The sequence below is a fragment of the Chiloscyllium plagiosum genome, unplaced genomic scaffold (assembly GCF_037043375.1).
Source record: "Chiloscyllium plagiosum isolate Xiang-an unplaced genomic scaffold, Cpla_swu_hap1 HiC_scaffold_1, whole genome shotgun sequence".
Lineage (NCBI taxonomy): Eukaryota > Metazoa > Chordata > Chondrichthyes > Orectolobiformes > Hemiscylliidae > Chiloscyllium > Chiloscyllium plagiosum.
The window spans coordinates 92,670,267-92,691,855 of NW_028270139.1; the positions used below are offsets into that span (position 1 = coordinate 92,670,267).

At 41.5% G+C, this 21,589-nt stretch overlaps 1 protein-coding gene across 3 annotated transcripts in view; it reads right to left on the minus strand.

Annotated features, from left to right (window-relative positions):
• Positions 1-21,589, minus strand: part of LOC122549391 (uncharacterized) — a 124,351-nt gene that overhangs the window by 49,620 nt on the left and 53,142 nt on the right. The window lies entirely within an intron of this gene.

Consider the following 21,589-nt stretch of genomic DNA (forward strand, 5'->3'; position numbering starts at 1 on the left):
TCCAGAGTCAGAGTTGAAGAGTCACAGATTCATAAAGTCACAGAGTCAGAGTCTCAGAGTCATACAGTGACATAAACATAGAATTATAGAGTCACAGAGTTATAGAATCACAGATTCTCAGAGTCACAGATTCATAGAGTCACAGATTCACAGAGTCTCAGAATCATACAGTCACAGAGTCACAGTGTCATAGAGTCATAGAATCACAGAGACAAAGAGTCACGGAGTCATAGAGTTACAGAATTATAGAGTCATAGAGTCACAAAGTCACAGAGTCACAGAGTGATGGAGTCACAGAGACAGAGAGTCACAGAGACAGAGAGATGTACTGCTCCGAAACAGACCCTTTGGTCCAACTTGTCCATGCCAACCAGATATCCTAAGTAAATCTACTCCCAGTTGCCAGCATTTGGCCCATATCCCTCTAGACCCTTCCTATTTATGTACTCATACAGACACCTTTCAAATCTGGTAATGGCACTTCATTTCATACGCACACCACCCTCTATGTGAAAAGGTTAACCTTTAGGTCACTTTTAAATCTTTCACCTCTCACCTTAAACCAATACCCTTTGGTTTTGGACTCCCCTACCATAGGGAAAAGACTTTGCCTATTTATTTTATCCATGCCCCTCATGTTTTGATAAATCTCTATGAGGTCACCCCTCAGCCTTCGACGCTCCAGGGAAAACAGCTCCAGCCTATTCTGCCTCTCCTCATAGGTCAAATCTCCAACCCTGGCAACATCCTTGTAAATCTTTTCTGAACACTTTCAACTTTCACAACATCCTTCCTATAGCAGGGAGACCAGAATTGCACACAGTATTCCAATAGTGGCCTAATCAATATCCTGTACAGCCACAACAAGACCTCCCAACTCCTGTACTTAATGCACTGACAATAAAGGCAAGCATACCAAACACCTTCTTCACTATCCTGTCTACCTGTGACTCCACTTTCAAAGAATTATGAACCTGCACTGCAAGGTTTCTTTGCTCAGCAACACTCCCCAGGACCTTATCATTAAGTGTATAAGTTCTGCTCTGACTTTCCTTTCCAAAATGCAGCACCTCACATTTATCTCAGCCCATTGACCCATCTGATCATGATCCCATTTTACTCTGAAGTAACCTACTTTGCTGTCTACTGCACCACCAATTTTGGTGTCACCTGTAAACGTACTGACTGTACCTCTTATGCTCACACCCAAATCATTTGTATAAATGATGAAAAGCAGTGGACCCAGCACCGATCCTTGTGGTTTACCACTAGTGTTAGGCCTCCAGTCTGAAAAGCAACCCTCCACCACCTTCTACCTTTGAGCCAGTTCTGTATCCAAATAGCATTTCTCTCTCCATCATGTCCAACTTGATCTAAAGCGTCAGAGGCTGAGGGGTGACCTTATAGAGGTTTACAAAATTATGAGGGGCATGGATAGGGTAAATAGGCAAAGTCTTTTCCCTGGGGTCGGGGAGTCCAGAACTAGAGGGCATAGGTTTAGGGTGAGAGGGGAAAGATATAAAAGAGACCTATGGGGCAACTTTTTCACGCAGAGGGTGGTACGTGTATGGAATGAGCTGCCAGTGGATGTGGTGGAGGCTGGTACAATTGCAACATTTAAGAGGCATTTGGATGGATATATGAATAGAAAGGGTTTGGAGGAATATGGGCCGGGTGCTGGCAGTTGGAACTAGATTGGGTTGGGATGTCTGGTCGGCATGGACGGGTTGGACCGAAGGGTCTGTTTCCATGCTGTACATCTCTATGACTCTAGAGCATGCCAGTGGTTTCAGGTGCCTACTGCTCACTACTCTGAAATGTCTAGGGCACATCAAAGCAGTCAATTAATATTAATTGTGACGAGAAACATGGGGGTGATTTGTTGGTGAGAAAAAAAATGCAGGTAATTGCAAATCTCTAGATAAAAGAAAACATAAAAGTCATCATAGTCCCTTGGAGCGAATCGAAATATACTGAGTTTAACCTGAAGCTCACTAGACCTCAGGTAAAGGGTAAAGATGAGAAGATGGGATACTCATGGTGATGTTAGCCAGTACAGTATGGTGTCACTCGGTGTCACAAACCAGCCACAAAGTCACCTGAATTAACCGAGCACGCCCAACCCCTGCCCGAATGTCAACTCAAAAGTAAGAAGACATTATTTCCTGCCAATTAAATCCTCTTTGTGATGCTGCAGAAGGTTCACATCCAGTCATCTACCAATGAGCAGCAGTTCCATGATTTGATTATGATAACTCATGAGTGATCTGACATTTTTGATTTGATTAGATTTTGATTTATTATTGCCACATGTACCAAGGTACAGTGAAATGTGGTGTTTTTGGGCAGTACAGGCAGATCACATGAAACAAAGACAATTGGGTGATAAAACAGATCAAGCAATACAAAGTTACATCTGCAAACAAAGTGCACAAAAAACAAGATCAACATTACATTTTAAGTTTGAGAAATCCATTCAGAAGTCTAATAACAGCGGGGAAGAGGCTTTCTTGAACGTGTTGGTACCCATGTTTAAGCTTTTGTATCTTCTGCCAGATGGAAGAGGTTGGAAGAGATTATAACTGGGGTAGGAGGGGTCTTTGATCATGTTGGCTGGTTTTCCACAGGAACAAGACATTTAGATGGAGTCAGTGGATGGGAGGTTGGCTTGCACTTTGGACTGGGCTGTGCTCACAACTCTCTGTAATTTCTTACAGACCTAGGCAGAGCAGTTTCCGAGCCAAACTATGATGCACCCAGATAGAATACTTTTCATTTTCGTATAGAATAGCAGTGAGACTTTTATCTTCCACTTTCTCTTTCAAAAGAAACAAAAAGGTCACTGAAAATCAAAAGAATTGTGAGAAACAGTGATCTTGACTCTTGAACCAGGGAATTCTTTTCTCCTTGGCTATCTTTTCTGACCATAATATTTATATTATGTTGTCTGTGTGTTTTCAGTCGTACTCCTGAATGACTGTGTATATGCTTCTTGTTTTAAAGGAGTACACCATTAGTTGCATATCAGTGAAGAGCAATTCAATTTTCTTTGGCTATTTGTTAAAGAATAAGTTTATTTAGAATAATGAATTATTTTCTTGTTAATGCCAAAACCTGATATAAATTACTTTTGGCTTGAATAGCTGTCAGTCTTGTTAATTGTTCATCTTGGTGGTTTAATTGAGTCGTTACATAATTGTAAAGGTTGTGGAACAATGAGTCTCAATTGTTGGCACATTGTTCCTAATTGAGTCGTGGCAACATGCTGACATCTTGGAATGAGTCTGTCAATTACTTTAGCATCCAGCAGTAAATATTCCCCATGAAAACAGTGATGTCTACTAACTCTGAATTAAAGCCACAAATCCAAGCAATGTCTGTTTTGGAAACTCTGCTCATAAACCTGAAACAGTTCAGTTATTTGAGTATTGGTGAAAAATGGAACATGCTGTTGGAGCTATTCACCTTACACACATCAGGACAGATACAAGAATGTCACATTTCAAAGCAAGCAACAGGAGAAAAGGATGTTAATTGGTTGGCAAGTCCGTTCTGATCAGCTGGCATTTGACCAAGGGAAATGCACCAGAAAACTACTGTCCCCTTAAGTTTTTGTTTAATTCAAAAAAGTTGCATAATCTGCCTCCATTTCCTTTTTCTGAATCCTTTCAAGTTTCACAACATCCTTTCCTGTAGCAGGAAGACCAGAATTGAACGCAGTATTCCAGAAGTAGCCTAACCGATGTCATAAACAGCCCCAACATGACCTCCCAACTCCTGTACTCAATGCACTGACCAATAAAGGCAACTATACGAAACACCTTCTTCACTACCTGTCTACCTGCAACTCCACTTTCAAGGAACTATGAACCTGCATTCCAAGGTCTCTTTGTTCAGCAATATCCCCCAGGGCCCTGCCATTATGTGTATAATTCCTGCCCTGATTTTTTTTCTTTTTCCCTTCCCTCTAAGAAATGCTACCTGCCACTTGCCTGCCCATTCTGCTTGAGAGTATGGTGCTGGTAAAGCTTTCCCAGCTGATCTACAGTCCTCACTTTCTCCCTGCCCATTCTGCTTACCTAACTACGTTAATTTGAAAAATGTGTTGCTGGAAAAGCGCAGCAGGTCAGGCAGCATCCAAGGAGCTGGAGAATCGACGTTTCTGGCATAAGCCCTTCGTCAATTCTCCTGCTCCTTGGATGCTGCCTGACCTGTGCGCTTTTCCAGCAACACATTTTTCAGCTCCGATCTCCAGCATCTGCAGTCCTCACTTTCTCCTACATTAATTTGAAGGCAATTTGTACCATCTTCACGGTTTGCCCTCCTCCAAGTCGGGACCCATCAGCAAGTTTGAAATTTTACTTTGTATTTCAAGATCCCGATCAGTTGCATTTAGCAAGACTGTGGTTCCTAGCACTGACCTTGGGAACACCACCGTCTATCGTCCTCCAGTCTATCATGACTCTCAGTTTTCCATCCTTAAGCCAATTTTTTAGTCCAATTGTACACTGACCTTCCTATTGTATAAGCCTCAGTTTTATTTACCAGATTTTTAGGTTGCACCTTGTTGAACACTATATCCACTGCATTACCTTCATCAATGCCACTGTTCCTTCATCAGAAAATTGAATTAATCAAGACAATCTCCCCTTTAACACTCCATACTGGTCTCTTCAATTAACTCAATACTCTATCATCTCTTGATTTAATTTCCCAGATTAATTCCAAAAACATACCCACCAACAATATTCAACTAACTGTTTTGTATTGTTAGGACCATCCTTGGACTATTTCTTGTTAATGGTGTCACATTTGCTGTTCAGTTCTCTGGGACATCCCCCAGATCTAGGGAAGTCTGAAATGTTAAGGTCAGTCCTTCCACCCTCTCCACTCCCACTTCCTTTAACAGTCTGGGATGCAATCTTCCAAACCAGGTGACTTATCTACCCTAAGCATAGCTAGTCTTTCCAGTACCTTCACCTATTCAAGTATACTTTCAAGAGATGTGGGCATCACTGGCAAGGCTGGCAAGTATTGCCCAAGCATTACTGCATTTGAAGTAAATGGCTTGCGAGGCCAATTCGGAGGGCAGTCAAGGGTCAACCACATTGCTATGAATCTGGAATCACATGTAGGCCAGAGCAGGTAATGATGGCAATTTCTTTCCCTAATGGGCATTAAAGACCAAATGGATTTTTATGATAATCAACAGTAGCTACAATAGCTTCATGGTCCCCATTACTGAGACTAGTTCACGTTGCAGACTTGTACTAACTACATTTTTAAATCTCACTAGTTGCCTTGGTGGGATTCAAACTTGTGTCTCCACAGCATTCACCTGGCCCTCCTCATTACTTGTTCAATGACATTACCACAACCTACAGTGCCACCATGATCTCTGCTTCTACTGATAATTTGCTTGATTTCTCTTTCTAAGTAAATACTAATGTAACTGACTCAGTAGGTATTCTAGCCTTACCCAGCATTTCTAACCATACATCATCCTTTTTGTCACAAGTAGGACCCACTCCACGTTTTTCTACACCATTATGATTTAAATGCTAGGCAATTCTTTGGAATTCTCCTGTATGTTGACTTCAAATGCCTTCTCTGTTCTTAACAGCAAACCCACCTCCCGTATTCTTTTCCCTTCCTCATTCTTGTATCCTTGATTAAACAACCTGTCCTTACAATTTTAAAGCCACATTTCCATTATTGTCCCATATCATATTGCCACATGACCACCTGTGCTTTTAGCTCAACAACTTCATTCACCACAATCTGTGAGTTTACATCCATCCATTATATTCCTGGTTTTGCATTTCTCGTAGTCCTCCTTCGTCTGCTCTTATTTAATGTATTACTACTTCCTTTTCCAGTACTGACTAAACCTCTCACTTGATGTACCATATTCCTCTTTGCTACTTCTATTTGCTGGTGACCTCTCTCCTGCTAATTTAGTTTGAATCCTCCTCAACCACAATTGTGAAGGTCCCTTCATCACTGGGCCCATTTCTATTGGGGGGCAGCCTTTTTGAATAATGCCTTCTGTTCCATGATTGGTCCCAGTGCCCTGAGAATCTGAAGCCTCTCTGCTGCACCATGTTTCAAGGCATCTATTGATCCTATTTATTTTCCTATTTCTACTCTGGGCAGCATGTGACACTGGGATTAATGCAGAGATTACTACTCTCAAAGGTTTACCTTTTAACTTCCTCCCTAGCTCCTGAAAGTCTCAATGACCTCTCTTGGTCATTGGCAATATGTGCATCATTTAAAAGGGACCTAAGGGGCAACTTTTTTATACAAAGGGTATGGAATGAGCCTCAAAAGGAAGTGGTGGAGGCTGGTACAATTACAACATTTAAAAGGCATCTGGATGGGTATGTGAATTGGAAGAGTTTAGAGGGATATGGGCTAAGTGCTGGCAAATGGGACTAGATCGGTTTAGGATATCTGGTCAGTGTTGGACTGAAGGGTCTGTTTCCGTGCTGTACCTCTCTATGGCTCTGTGACAACTTGTATCTCACTCTCTCCTCCCCAAAGAAAACTCTGCATCTTCTCTTCGATATCCATTACCCTTACACCTTACATATCATACAGGGCTCAAAATTGCAAGTGCAGAAATGTCCATCTGCCTTTCTATAATAACTGCATTCTTATGTTTTACTGTTTCCCTTTTGCACAATCCATGGTCCATTGGTTCCAGTGGTTTGGGCTGCACTCCTTCAAGGCACAATCACTGCAAGCAGATCCTAATACTGAATGGCTGCTTCAACATGACACACGCCTCAACTAACTGCATCCCTACCCTTCTGGATCGTCTCCCAACTAATATTTGGACCCCTCACTGCCTATGGGGTGACCACCTCCTGGAACAAATTACCCAGGAAACACTCATCCTCCCTGATGCTTCAGCTTCCCCTCAAGTCCAAAGATCCTGAGCTTGGAGTTGGAGCAGCTAGAGATAGTCACCAAGCCCATGTAGAGTGTCCTGACATTCCCATATGGCACCGGGATGTCATGTCTCAGATGCCCATCCATAATGTACTTGTTACACTTTCATAGATTCTTTCATATCAGTCTAGTTAATGTTGTCCCTGTCCATAGTCATATTTCACACTGAAATAGTCTTTTTACACTCAAGAGATTAAACATTTTAAGGACCGTGTCTTGTCAATGTTAAATCTTTGTTTATTCCATTCTGTGAACCCCTTGTTATGAATCACAATTCCTGCCTTGTATTCATCTTGGTTTCTATGTTGTAAGTCCATATGAACAACTTTGAGTGCAATTTGTTTGAACATTTCCAATTTTGTTCATTGCTTCTTCTCTCAGTCTCGGTTGTTCTTTCTGATGGAGTGGTGCCTCTTGATAGCAACGGCTAAAGCAGATGATATAGAGCAAATCCAAATGTTGAACAAGAGCTTTGAAAATCTGAGCATCCACACCTCTGGATCTAGTAGTTGATTCTTTATCATATGGACCAAATGGTCTCTTTCTGTAACTTAATGTCTCTCAGTTTAAAGTTATTTTGTGTAAAGATGTTCTGGTTAATTTAACTTCCACAGAAATTTTTAACAGGTTTCCATAAACGCTAATTATTCTCTGTCTTGCAAGCCTGTGACTGGAACTTTGTCCTTCTCAGTGGGGTCAAAGCTTGATGCAGAATCCCTAATTGATTGTCTCTGCCTTGCCCCAGCTGAAAATGAATCAATGAATTTCTCATGCCCTTCAGCCAGCAGCAGTAGAGAGAGCAACACCGCCATCTAGTGGTCTTCAAATTCAAATCAAGAAAGGAAAATACTCATTTTGAGGGCTTGTTATTTAAACTTAAGTTTAAAAAAATGATTTTAGAAACAATATTTTGGAAGAATTCGCATTGTAAGGTATAATAATTGGACCATACATGAATTATTTTATGAACTCTGAATGCCTCAGAAAGGCTATCAATAATACTTGCTTTGTTTAGAGAAGTTTGGCATGGAGCAATGACTTCAGGATTGGGTGTTCAGATTATGACAGAGAGTCTGAGAGACAAACCTATTTTTATTGGAGAACAGAAGATTGAGAGAAGAAATGGGGGCTGATTTGTATCTTAAGTCTTAACCTAAATTGAAACAGATAGCAATAGTACTAAGGTCATCAGGACCCAAATCTGATAAAACCTTGCAAGTGGCCTACCTAGTGTAAGCAATTAACAAGCCTCACAATAAGCATCCAGGATTTGCATCTTAAACAGACAGGAGCCTTATTTAAATATTTAAATCAAGTTCTAACATTTATTATCAGATGCCCCAATGCAAATTTAGTTAAAAATAATCAATGTGTACTCAGATTTCTCCAGTTTCCTCATTTCCTCTCCCCCCACCTTGCCTCAGTCCCAACCCTCGAACTCAGCATCACCTTCCTAACCTGCAATCTTCTTCCTGACCTCTCCACCCCCACCCTCACTCCGGCCTATCACCCTCACCTTATCACCCTCACCTTAACCTCCTTCCACCTATCACATTTCCAACGCCCCTCCCCCAAGTCCCTCCTTTTATCTTATCCTGCTTGGCACAATCTCCTCATTCTTGAAGAAGGGCTCATGCCCAAAACATCGATTCTCCTGCTCCTTGGATGCTGCCTGACCTGCTGCGCTTTTCCAGCAACACATTTTCAGCTCTGACATAAACCCAACCTAATGATCATGCTATGATGCAACCTAGCCAGCAGTCCTTAATAAGGGGACAAAGAATTCTCGCAATTCTGTGGGGCCATCTATGGAAAACAGAAAGTGGCATCACTGGTAGATAGGGTGTTAAAGGCAGCATTTGGCACGCTCGCCTCCATTGTTCAGACCCTGCTCCTCGGATGCTGCTTTGCTTTTCCAGCACCACTGTTATCTTGACACTGAATATAGGAGCTGGGTCATCATGTTTTGATTGTACAGGAAGTTGGTGAGGCTCTTTTGGAGTACAATGTACAGTTCTGGTTGCCCGGCTGTAGAAAGGATAGCATTAAATTGGAAAAGGTGCAGAAAGGATTTACCAGGATGTTGCCCCGACTGGAGGGTTTGAGATATAAGGAGAGGCTGAGATTTTTTTCCTTGGAGCATCAGAGGCTGGGGGAGTGATCCTATAGAATCAGACTCAAAGTGTCAACTCTGTTTCCCTCACCATAGATCCAGCACTCTCTGTCTTTGTTTCAGATTTCTAGCATCCACAGAATTTTGTTTTCGTAAGAGTTTCAAAATTCCAAAAGAGTGTACCCAGGCAAAATTTGCAGAAAGACAAAAACAGAATGTTGAGGCACAGATGATCTATATACGAACAAGTTATCTGACTTGAGCTGAAAGTCCCGAACTACAAAATTAAGTTTAAAAGTAAACAGATTTATTATTTACAGGTTTAAAATTAAAATCTTATCTGAACTCTGAGATTGAAGAAATAGCTTTCACCCAACCATTTTCCATGGAAAATAGATGCAAGCACATTCTGAAGGTTACAAATCCAAGAAATTGTTCCTTATGTTAAATTAAATTGCTGTTTGTTTTTCTTCAATTGAACACAAAATTGAAAAACTTATTTCTTTAATTTGGGTCTTAAAAGATCGAATGAGGAAATTAATGTTCTCCAAACTTAAATGAAATACAGGAATTTATCACAAGATTAAAACCTAAATGGAAATGATTGTGAAAATTCTAATGCATCATTTCACTTTTGAAGGTTCAAGGACAAGAGAAGAGCAGCAATTGCCTCAATGATTTGAATTAATTACATAAAATGGAAACCCTACCTCAGGTGCCTCTATAATTTCAGTTTCATTTGATTGCACCTCAAGTGGTGGAGAGACATCTGAGTGAAAAACCAAATCTCAAAATGGTTTCAAACCAATCTCAAAAGTATACTAACTCAAAATATGTATTTCAATAAATATGAAGTAATCCTTTATCTCGTTAAATGTTACTCAAGTTATTCTTTATATAGATCATTGCCATTTGCCTCATTGAAGACACAGACAGCTACAGACCAATTTGAAAACAGTTTTAGGCAAATGGAATTATGAAATATTGAGAAACACATTACTTCAGTGTCAGGCAGCAATCATGTGTTAAAAACAGCCATGTTTGATAGATTTAATGCAGTTTTTTGATAAAATAAATAATTTGATGGATAAAAGTGAATGCAGAATGTGTATTACATTTTCCAAAATACAGTGGCTCACAAGAGGCTTGTTATAAAAATTCAGGAACTGGATAAAAGATGAATCGCATTAGCATGGATACAAGTTGTTTAATGGAAAGGAGACTAATTTGCAGTTAATGAGTGCTGCTTTGTGAAGGAAAGCATTCTGTTTGGCACACCCAGCAGTCAATGCTGGCACCACTTTTATTCGCATATGGATGACTTGGGCTTGGATTCAGGGAACATGATCATGACATCTGCTAACTGGGTAAGAGGAGGTGGTTTGGCAAGAGGAGGTGGTTTGGCAAGAGGAGATGGTTTGGCAAATATTGGCCAGTCTATTAAATACTACAGGAAGACACAGGTTAATGTAATGGATAGACAGATAACATACTATTTAAAAGTGGATAAACGTGTAATACATTTAAGGAGAGAGAAAACCAGGATGAGTAGTGTACATTGAACAGAACTAATCAAAGGGTGTGGATAAACTGCAATACCTAAGGTTTGAAGTATATATTTAGAACATAGAACAAAGAATAGTACAGTACAGTACTTCAGCCCTCAATGTTGTGCTGACCCTTTATCTTTCTGTAAGATCAAACTAATCTACATATCCTACATTTTACAATCATCTATTTACCTATCCAAGCATTAGTTAAATGTCCCTAATCTATCTGACTGTACTATCACTGCTGGCAGTGCATTCCACATATCCACCACTCTCTACCTACCTCTGACATCTCCCCTAAACTTTCCTTTAATCACCTTAAAATTATGCCCCCTTGTGATGCACATTTCTGCCATGGGAAAAAATCTCTGACTATCCACTCTATCCATGCCTCTCATCATCTTGTACACCTCTAACAAGACACCTGTTGTCCTTCTTCACTCCAATGAGAAAATTTCTAGCTTCCTCAACCTTTCTTCATTAGACATGCCCTCCAGTTCAGGCAGCATTCTGGTAAATCTCCTCTGCACCCTCTCTAAAGCTTCCACATCCTTCCTATAATGAGGTGACCAGAACTGAACACAATATTTTAAGTGAGTTCGAACTAGGGCTTTATAGAGCTGCAGCATAACCTTGTGGCTCCGAAACTCAATCCCCCTGCTAATGAAAGCCAACACACCGTACACCTTCTTAACAACCCCATCAACTTGGGTGTCAACTTTGAGGGATCTGTGGACGTAGACCCAAAGATCCCTCTGTTCCTCCAACTGCCAAGAATCCTGCCTTTAATCCTGTAATCTGCATTAATTCGACCTTCCAAATGGATCAGTTCACACGCTTCCAGATTGAACTCCATCTGCCACTTCTCAGGCAAGGTGTGCATCCTGTCAATGTCCTGTTGCAACCTACAACAGCCCTCCACACTATCCACAACTCCATCAACCTTTCTGAGATTGGCAAACTTACTAACCCACCTTTCCACTTCCTCATCTAAGTCATTTATAAAAATCGAATGTATTTTGTCACATCCTCAAAGAATTCAATAAGGCTTGTGAGGCATGACCTGTCCCTCACAAAGCCATATATTTCTCTAAGTGTATAACAGTACATTCAGTAAAAGGCCCATCAAGTCTGTGACACCTCTTTAAAATAGTAATCCAAATAATATTATGAAACTGCATTTTCCAAATTACTCCTGCAACTTTTTCAGCTGCAAGTATTTATACAATTCCCTTTGAAGGCTATCATTGAATGTGTCCACCACCCTATTAGATTATGCATTTCAAATCTTAACCATTGCCCACATATTAAGGTTTTTCCCTGTTCTTTTGACAGTCCCATTTAATCTGCACTCTCTGGCTATCAACTCTCAGCCACTGAAAACAGTTTCATTTATTTCCTTTATCTAAACTATACATGACTTTAAATGCTCCGATTGAACCACTTTTATTGCTCTGTTGAGCAGAATCTCAGTTTCTCTGGAATGTTCATGTAACTGTGATCCCTTATCCTTGTCGTTGCTAAAATCTAGTGCCCAGAATTGGACATCATAGTCCACCTGGGGCTGAAAATGTGCTTCGATAGGTTTGACATTAATTTCCCTGTTTTGAATTCTACAGCACTGTTTATAAAAACCAGTATCCTAAATGCTGCATTAGCTGGTTGTTATCCTGTCCTGCAGCATTCACAAATTGGTGCACAGACACTCCTAGACCCATGGGGAGAACATTGGTAGTGTCCCTACCTCTGGGCCAAAAGGTCAAGGTTCAAGTCCTATCTCAGGTGGTGATGGTTACGAAGGCATATCATGAGATGTCAAACAAGTTAATTAAAATATTACACTCCTAGACCTCTCTCTCTCTTCTCATATCCCTTTAAAATTGTACCAAGTAGTTTACATAGTCTGTTTCATTCTTCCTCCACCTCACATATCCCTGTATTCAAATTGTATTTGTCATGTATCTGGCCATTTCATCAGACCCTGAAGTCCTCTTGGCGACAACAATAATTTTACTTACTGTTTACTTCCATGTTTTGTGATGTTTGAAATTTCAAAATTTTGCCTTGTACCCTTGTCCAAGTCATTAAAATAGCATTACAACAGCAGTGGTCCTAAATACTGAACCTTTCGGGAATTCCACTATGAACTGCCCTCACAACTGTTCACCTCTAATCTGTCTTACTATCTCTCAGCCAATATTATATATTCTACTCCAGACCCTTTTATCTCAAGCTTTTATTTCACTGGCAAGCCTAACATGTGGTCATTTATCCAACGGCCTTTGGAAGTTGCAAAAATTGACCTTCAGTCACCATCGAAGTATGTAAGAAATGGAAGTAGGAGCTGCATTCAACACGATCTTCAACCTCAATTCCATATGATGCCCTGATTAAATTTGCTCTTGGCAAAAACCTCAATCAAATTATTCAAACAGAATGTGCCCTTATCAACTCTGAGCTGCTTCAATCTTTATTTTTTTGTCCATAGTTGACTAAGTGGTGACTAATGTTTTCCCAGATTATTGTTGCCAAAATGTTTCCCTATCAATATTAAAGTGGCAGGCCTATGATTGCAACAGTTATCATTCCTGTCTTTATTGATCTAAGGTGCAATACTTTGCAATTTTCCAGTCCTTTTACATCATTCTGTATCAAAGGAGTTTAGAAGATTGCACCAGCATCTCCACAATTTGTACACATATTCCCCTCAGCAACCTAGGATGCATTCTCCTGCATCACCAGGGTAGGGTGCTGGAAATCATTCCTGATGAAGGGCTCCTGTCTGAAACTTCGATTTTCCCGCTCCTCAGATGCTGCACGACCTGCTGTGCTTTTTCCAGCACCACACTCTCTCGACTATTGGAAGTCATGTGTCTCTATTGTCATGGGTCATCACAAATGTTGAGAAATGTTAAATAATGTTAACATAAAGATCAATGGCACCACCAGACCTCAGGATTTGATGCAGCATTCCTTTTATTTCTCAAGTTTTTCCATTCGCTGATCCTTTCCAACAGGATTTTCACAGGAGGCACAGAGCAACTGGTTCAGAAATTATATTTCTCTGACTTAAAAGCAACAACTTACAACCAGTATGAGAATATAAACTGATTTTCTTCAGATTTTATATATTCTACTGTGGAAAGAAAGAGAGAGACCTTCTGCCCTTGCGGGAAGCCAAAGGCTTCTTCCAATATCATTCACACCCACAAGCTGGTCAGCTACCCAGAAGCCACAGAGTTGTCATCAGGCTGATAGCCTTTGGCATCAATAACTGGTCACAATGCCACAAACCAATCAGAACTTGCTGCTGGCCAAATCTCACATTGTACACAAAGCCCCAGAGCCAGGTCATCTACTCTTACACTTTTCCCCACTTTTTGCAAAGCAACAATATAAACATGACACACAATGAGTTTCAATGCCTCACTTTTTAAAAGTATGGCAATTCTTTCCTCGATCCTGTTGTAACACATTGTGAACAGAATTAGGAAATCAATCAAAAATAAAGTAAAATAAAATAATACATTCTTCACAGTTTCATCTCATCCAAATTGGATAAAACCAATCTACAACCTATCCATTACATATCCATAGGTTCCACAAGCTTCTCAATATACCCACTCTTTATTTTATTCTGCATTTCTAGAAGATCTATTGATGCCATTTTATAGTAGCTGCCAATCTACAAATACTCTGGAGGGTCACAGTTATTGGGCTGGACTTCAAGCTTGAGTCAGTAATGTTCCTGACTTGACAAACCTGCTGAGGTATAAGCAACCCTGCCATAAGTAATTTTCATAATGAGGAGATGAGGATAGGACCAAATCTCCCTGGAAGCAGAGTGGTAGCTGAGGTGTCATACAATCATAAAGTCATAGAATCATTCAGCGCAGAAACAGATCTTCAACACATCCATGCTGACCACATTTCCAAAACTGAATAGTCACACTTAGAACATAGAACAATACAGCGCAGAACAGGCCCTTCGGCCATCGATGTTGCATCAACCTGTGAACTATTCTCAGCTCATCCCCCTACACTATCCCAAAATCATCCATGTGCTTATCTAAGGATTGTTTAAATCTCCCTAATGTGGCTGAGTTGACTACATTAGCAGGTAGGGTATTCTACGCCCTTACCACTGTCTGCGTAAAGAAACTGCCTCTGATGTCTGTCTTAAATCTATCACCCCTCAATTTGTAGTCATGCCCCCTCATACACGCTGACGTCATCATCCTAGGAAAAAGACTTTCACTGTCTACTCTATCTAATCCTCTCATCATCTTGTATGTCTCTATCAAATCCCCTCTTAGCCTTCTTCTTGCCAATGAGAACAGGTTCAAGTCTCTCAGCCTTTCCGCATAAGACCTTCCCTCCAGACCAGGCAACATCCTGGTAAATCTCCTCTGCACCTTTTCCAATGCTTCCACATCCTTCCCGAAATATGGGGACAAGAACTGTACACAATATTCCAAGTGTGGCTGCACCAGCGCTTTGTATAGTTGCAGCATGACATTGCAGCTCCAGAACTCAATCCCTCTACCAATGAAACCTAACACACCGTATGCCTTTTTAACAGCACCATCCACCTGGGTGACAACTTTCAGGGATCTATGTACATGGACTCCAAATCTTGGAGGCATGGCACTCATCCACAGATTCAATCAATAAGCACATCGACCTGGACCCTATATACCAGCCACTGCAGTGGACAGCTGAAACTGACAACCGGAAGCAGCAGATTCAAACCACTACAAATGGCGGAGGAAAGATCACAGAAGCGCTTCACAGGAGGCTCCCAAGCACTGAGGATGTCACCTAGACAGGGGACGAAATGTCTGCAACACAAATTCCCAGCTCAGGGAACAGAACCATAACAACGAGCACCCGAGTTACAAATCTTCTCACAAACTTTGATCATCCTTTTATTCCTCATATACCTATAGAAAACTTAAGGGTTCTCCTTTATTCTATTTTCTAAAGACTGTCCGTGTCCTCTCTTTGCTCTTGTTAACTCTCTCTTTAAATCCTTCCTAGCTGATCTGTAACTTTCCATCGCTTCATCTGAACCATCTTGCCTCATCAACACATAAACCTCCTTCTTCTTCATAACAAAAGATGCAATTTCTATAGAAAACCACGGTTCCCTTACCTTATCACTTCCTCCCTGCCTGACAGGGACATACCTGTCGAGGACACGCAATATCTGTTCCTTAAACCAGCTCCACATTTCCATTGTCTGCATCCCCTGCATTTTGCTACCTCATTCAATGCATCCTAATTCTTGCCTAATTGCTTTATAATTGCCCTTGCCCCATCGATAACTCTTGACCTGTGGCATGTACCTATCCCTTTCCATCGCTCAACTAAACCTAACTGATTAATGGTCACTCTCTCCAAAGTGATCACCTACAACTAAATCAAACACCTGGACTGGTTCATTACCAAGCACCAAATCCAGAGTGGCCTCCCCTCTTGTCGGCCCTTTAACATACTGTGTCAGGAAACCCTCCTGTACACATTGGGCAAAAACTGATCCATCCGACGTACTGGAGTTATAGCATTTCCAGTCAATGTTGGGGAAGTTAAAGTCCCACATAATGACCACCCCATCCCTTTCACTCCTACCCAAAATCATTTCGCCAATCCTCTCTTCCACCTCCCTGGAACTTTGCAGAGGCTTAGAAAAACCTCCAAGCAGTGTGACCCCTCCTCTCCTGTTTCTAACCTCAGCCCACACTACCTCAGTTGACGAGTCCTCATCAAAAGTTCTCAGACACCTTGACTAACAAGACCACACCTCCCCCTCTTTTACCACCTTGCCTATTCTTAATTAAAGATCTAAACCTTGGAACCTGCAACATCCATTCCTCACCCGGCTCTATCCATGTCTCCGAAATGGCCACAACATCAAAGTCCCAGGTACCTATCCATGCTGCAAGCTCACCTACCTTATTTTGGATACTTCTGGCGTTGAAGTAGACACTTCAAACCACTTTGCTGTCTGCCAGCACATTCCTGTGACCCTGAAATCCTGTCCCTGTCCTTCCTACTCTCATCCTCCTGTGCACTGCAGCTGCACCTCTGGTTCCCATCCCCCTGCTGAGCTAGTTTAAACCCACCCGAATAGCACCAGCAAATTTCCCATCCAGGATATTAGTACCCCTCTGGTTCAAGTGAAGATCGTCCTGTTTGTACAAGTCCCACCTTCCCCAGAATGAGACCCAATTACCGAAGAACCTGAAACCCTCCCTCCTGCACCATCCTTGCAGCCACATGTTCAGCTGAAATCTCTCCTTAATACTTGCCTCGCTATCACGTGGCACAGGTAACAAACCAGAGACAACAACTCTGTTTGTTCTAGCTCTCAGCTTCCACCCGAGCTCCCTGGAATCCTGCCTTACATCTCTATCCCTCTTTCTACCTATGTCGTTGGTAGCTACATGGACAACGACTAGAGGCTGGTCACCCTCTCCCTTCAGGACCCCAAAGATACAATCCGAGACATCACGGACCCTGGCACCTGGAGGCAACACACCAACCGTGAGTCGCGTTCATTCCCTACAAGCCTTCCATCTGAGCCTCTAACTATTGAGTCCCCAATGACTAACACATTCCTCCTTTCCCTCCTTCACTTCTGTGCAACAGGGACAGGCTCTGCGCCAGAGACCTGGGCCCCACTGCATATCCCTGGTAAGTCGTACCCCTCAACAGTGTCCAAAACAGTATACATGTTTTTCAGGGGAATGACCACAAGGGATCCCTCCACTGACGGTCCGTTTCTTTTCCCCCTTCGAACAGTCACCCAGCTTTCTTTGTGCCTAGGAGTAACTACTTCCCTGTAACTCTTATCTATCACAGCCTCTGCCTCCCGAATGATCCGAAGTTCATTCATCTCCTGCTCCAGTTCCCTAACACGGTCTTGGAGGAGCGAGAGTTGGGTGCACTTCCTGCAGATGTACTTGGATGGGACACTAATGGCGTCCCTCACCTCAAACATCATGCAGGAGGAAAATTGCTCTCCCTGCACTGCCATCACTGCTAGTCCCCTTATCACAAAGTAAAAAAGAAGAGATGCTTACCTGATATATCCTTATTCTTTAAGGTTAGAGGAGGTGGTTGGGTGGGAGGCCCTACAAAGGTAGGGTCTTGGGTTGAGAAAACACTGACTTATATAGCTGCATTTAGCCAATATCCCTCTAAACCTTTCCTATCCATGCACCTGTCCAGATGTCTTTTAAATGTTGTACGGTATCTGCCTCTACCACTTCCTCCGGCATACCTGCACCATCCTCTGTGTAAGAAAATTACTGCTCAGGTCCTTTTTATATCTTTCACCTCTCACCTTAAGTCTCTGCCCTCTAGTTTTGGACTCCCCAGCCTGTGGAAAATACCTTGGCTAATCCCTTTATCTATGCCCCTCATGATTTTATAAGCCTCTGCAAGGTCATCCCTCAGCCTCCTACATTCCAGAGAAAGAAATCCCAGCCTATCCAGCCTCTCACTGAAACTGAAACCTCCAGTCCCAGCAACATCTTGTAAAATTTTTCTGCACCCTTTCTAGTTTAGCAACATCTTTCTTATAACAGGGCAACCAGAACTGGATGTAGAATTCTCAAAGTGGCTTAACTAATGTCCTGTGCAGCTGCATAAAGATGTATTATATTCAATGCTCTGACCAATGAAAGCAAGTTTGCCACATGCCTTCTTCATCATCCTGTCTACCTGTGGCATCACTTTCAAGGAACTATATACCCACACACCGAGGTCTCTCTGTTTGACAACACTCCCCAGAGCCCTATCATTAACTGTGTAAGTCATGAGTTGGTTTTTCTTACCAAAATGCAATACCTCGCATTTGTCTAAATTAAACTGCATCTGCTATTTCTCGGCCCACTGACCCAGTTGATCAAGATGAGGCTGTACCCTCAGTTAACCTTCTTCACTGTCCACAATACCACCAATTTTAGTGTCATCCTCAAACTTACTCACCATGCCTGCTATATTCTCAGCCAAATCATTTATATAAATGAGCATGAGTGGACCCAGCACCGATCCTTGTTGCACAGCATTGGTCACAGGCCTCCAGTCCAAAAAGCAACCTCTACCATCATCCTCTGTCTCCTATTATCAAGCCAATTTTATATCCAATTGGCTAGCTCTCCCTGAATGCCATGTGATTTAATCTTACTAATCAGTTGACCACGCAGAACCTTATTGCTAAAGTCCATGTAGACAATGTTCACCACTCTGCCTTCATCCATCTTCTTTGTAACCACTTCAAAATACTCAACCCAGTTTGTGAGGCACAATTTTCCCCACAGAAAGCAATACTGACTGTCCCTAATCAGTCCTTGCATTTCAAAATGCATGCAAATCCTATCTCTCAGAGTCCCCTCCAACAACTGACGTCAGGCTCACTGGTCTATAATTCCCTAGCTTTTCCTTGCAGCCTTCCTTAAACAATGGCACAACATTAACCACCCTCCAGTCTTCTGGCACTTCACCCTAGCAGTCAATGATACAAATATCTGTGAGGGACGGTCAAGTAATTGCTGGTGACCTACTTCAATTTTCCAGGACTTTGTCATGATTATTTTAAAAGCTGTTTGGGCTCTCTAATCATCATATCTGAGACCCCTTATCTGCCCACTCCATTCGCCATCCATGTCACTTCATAATCCATATGCCAGCTACACGTCACCTTAAACCCATCATGGCATCTCCATAGCCCCACTGGAATTCCATGTCACAAATACCCTCTATGCCACCTCCATAGTATTCAATATTGGGAGACCTCTGGAGTTATGTGAATATGAAAACAATAACTTCTAACAATCCAGTGGATTTCATATACACTTGATACAGAGAAGAAATCTCTCATTGTTGAAGCTCATTCAAATATATAAAATTCCCTCAAATGTTCAATCTTCTAAAATATTAATTTCAGTTAAGTAATCACATTATAGAAATTTATCATTTAATAACCTCTTTAAATCACAAATATGAATGTGAATTTAGCCACCCCTGACACAGTAAGAGCTTTGGGAGCTTCTGAAACTCAGACGAGCATTTAGAATGACCTCAGGTGTAATCATCGCTTTTCTGAAATCTCAACAATGAACTCCATTAGAATGCATGAACAAATAGATGTTACTAAGAAATGTCAGTTGGCCTGTAAATCTAAGCAGTCCAAACATCCATTGTTTTTCACTTAAACTGAGAGCTGCACACTGTGCATTTTTTTTACTTTTAAAGAGGTAGGGGTTGAAATAACTTCGGACCATGGCACTTATCCAGGCTTTTTCTTCTGTTCAAATGTTTTTACATGTACTCCATAAATTTGTGATGCTCATTCTGCAAGTTAAGACACTTGGAATTCAAAATGGAGTTTAGATCAGAGTGGTGCTGGAAAAGCACAGCAGGTCAGGCAGCATCCGCGGAGCAGGAAAATCGACGTTTCGGGCAAAAGCCCTTCTGAACGGCTTTTGCCCAAAACATCGATTTTCCTGCTCCTCGGATGCTGCCTAACTTGCTGTGCTTTTCCAGCACCACTCTGATCTAAACTCTGGTTTCCAGATTCTGCAGTCCTCACTTTTGCCTATATTCAAAATGGAGTCTGTGACAACTTAGCACTAATTTCAAATAGTCCTGCTGAGCTTGGGTTTCCGCCCATGCAATTCACACCCTTTCCCCTACCAGCAAAGTGGGATTTCTTGTTAATAGATTTGGGATATGCAAATCCATGCCCTGCTGTTATTTTTAAAAGAATCTGGCCCCTCAGCCAATTTTCACAAAAATCTGAGCCACAAAATAATGAAGAAGGCCACTCAGTCCATCTAGTCTATGACCAATCCCTGTGAGGAATTTCAGTTTGTCCCACGCTTGTTCTTGAATCTGTAGCCCTACTGATTTACCTCTTTCAAGTGCCCAATCAATTTCCTTTTGAACTCCTCGACTGTCACCATTTACAGCACCCTTGTGGATGCAAGTATCAGGTCATTATCAGTCACTGTGCAAAAATATTCCTCCTCACATTCCCTGCATGTCTTGCTCAAAATCTGCAAAATCTTCATTTAATTCTTGCACAATCAGCTGCCTACCTTATTTAAGCCTGTCATATACACTGCTATCAAATCTCCCATAACCCCAGCTTTTCCAAATGAACCTTGCAGCTAAAGTCCCACATTCTCTGGAATTTTTCTGGTAACTTGCTTCTGCATCCTCTCAAGAACCTTCACTTCTTTCCTAACGCATGGCGTTTCTTTGAATCACTTATCTCCTTTTTCTCCCTTCTCTGCTGTATGTTTACACTTCTCCTGGTACTTCCCTACATTATCAAATTGAAATCAAATTGATTCATTAGTTTGCAGGTCCAATCATTGTCTTTGCATCTTTTTCTTGGTGACGGTGATTGCTTTAAGTTGGACGTTACCTTTTCCTTCTCCTTTCAAATGGAGTGTGTAAGAAATATACAATACCATGGGTGACTTTCATACACATGTAATTTGGCAGAATCCAGTTAACAAAGCTATCTTAGAAAATAAGCTTATAAAGTGGCTGCAGGACAATTTCTTAGTACCTTATAGAGTCAACCAGGAAACAGGCCCAGAGACCTAGTAATGTGCAGTGAGACAGGCATTAATTAATAAGTTCAAAGTAAAGGAGCCTCTGGGTGGCAATGATCACAACATGATCGAGCTTAATATTCAGTTTGTAAAGGAGAAGCGTGGGTCCATGACTAGTGTTTTAATCGAAAATAACGTTATCTGTGAGGGTATAAGGGAAAGCTGGCAAAAGCAACATGGGGATCTAGGTTACAGGTTAGGACAGTAGATTTGCAGTTGCAGATCTTAAAGGAGATACTTAATAAATTTCAGCAAAGATCTATCTCAGTTTAAAGAAAGGCTCTTTGAGAATGATGCATCACTCTGACTAAATAAGGAAATTAAAGATAGTATTAAAT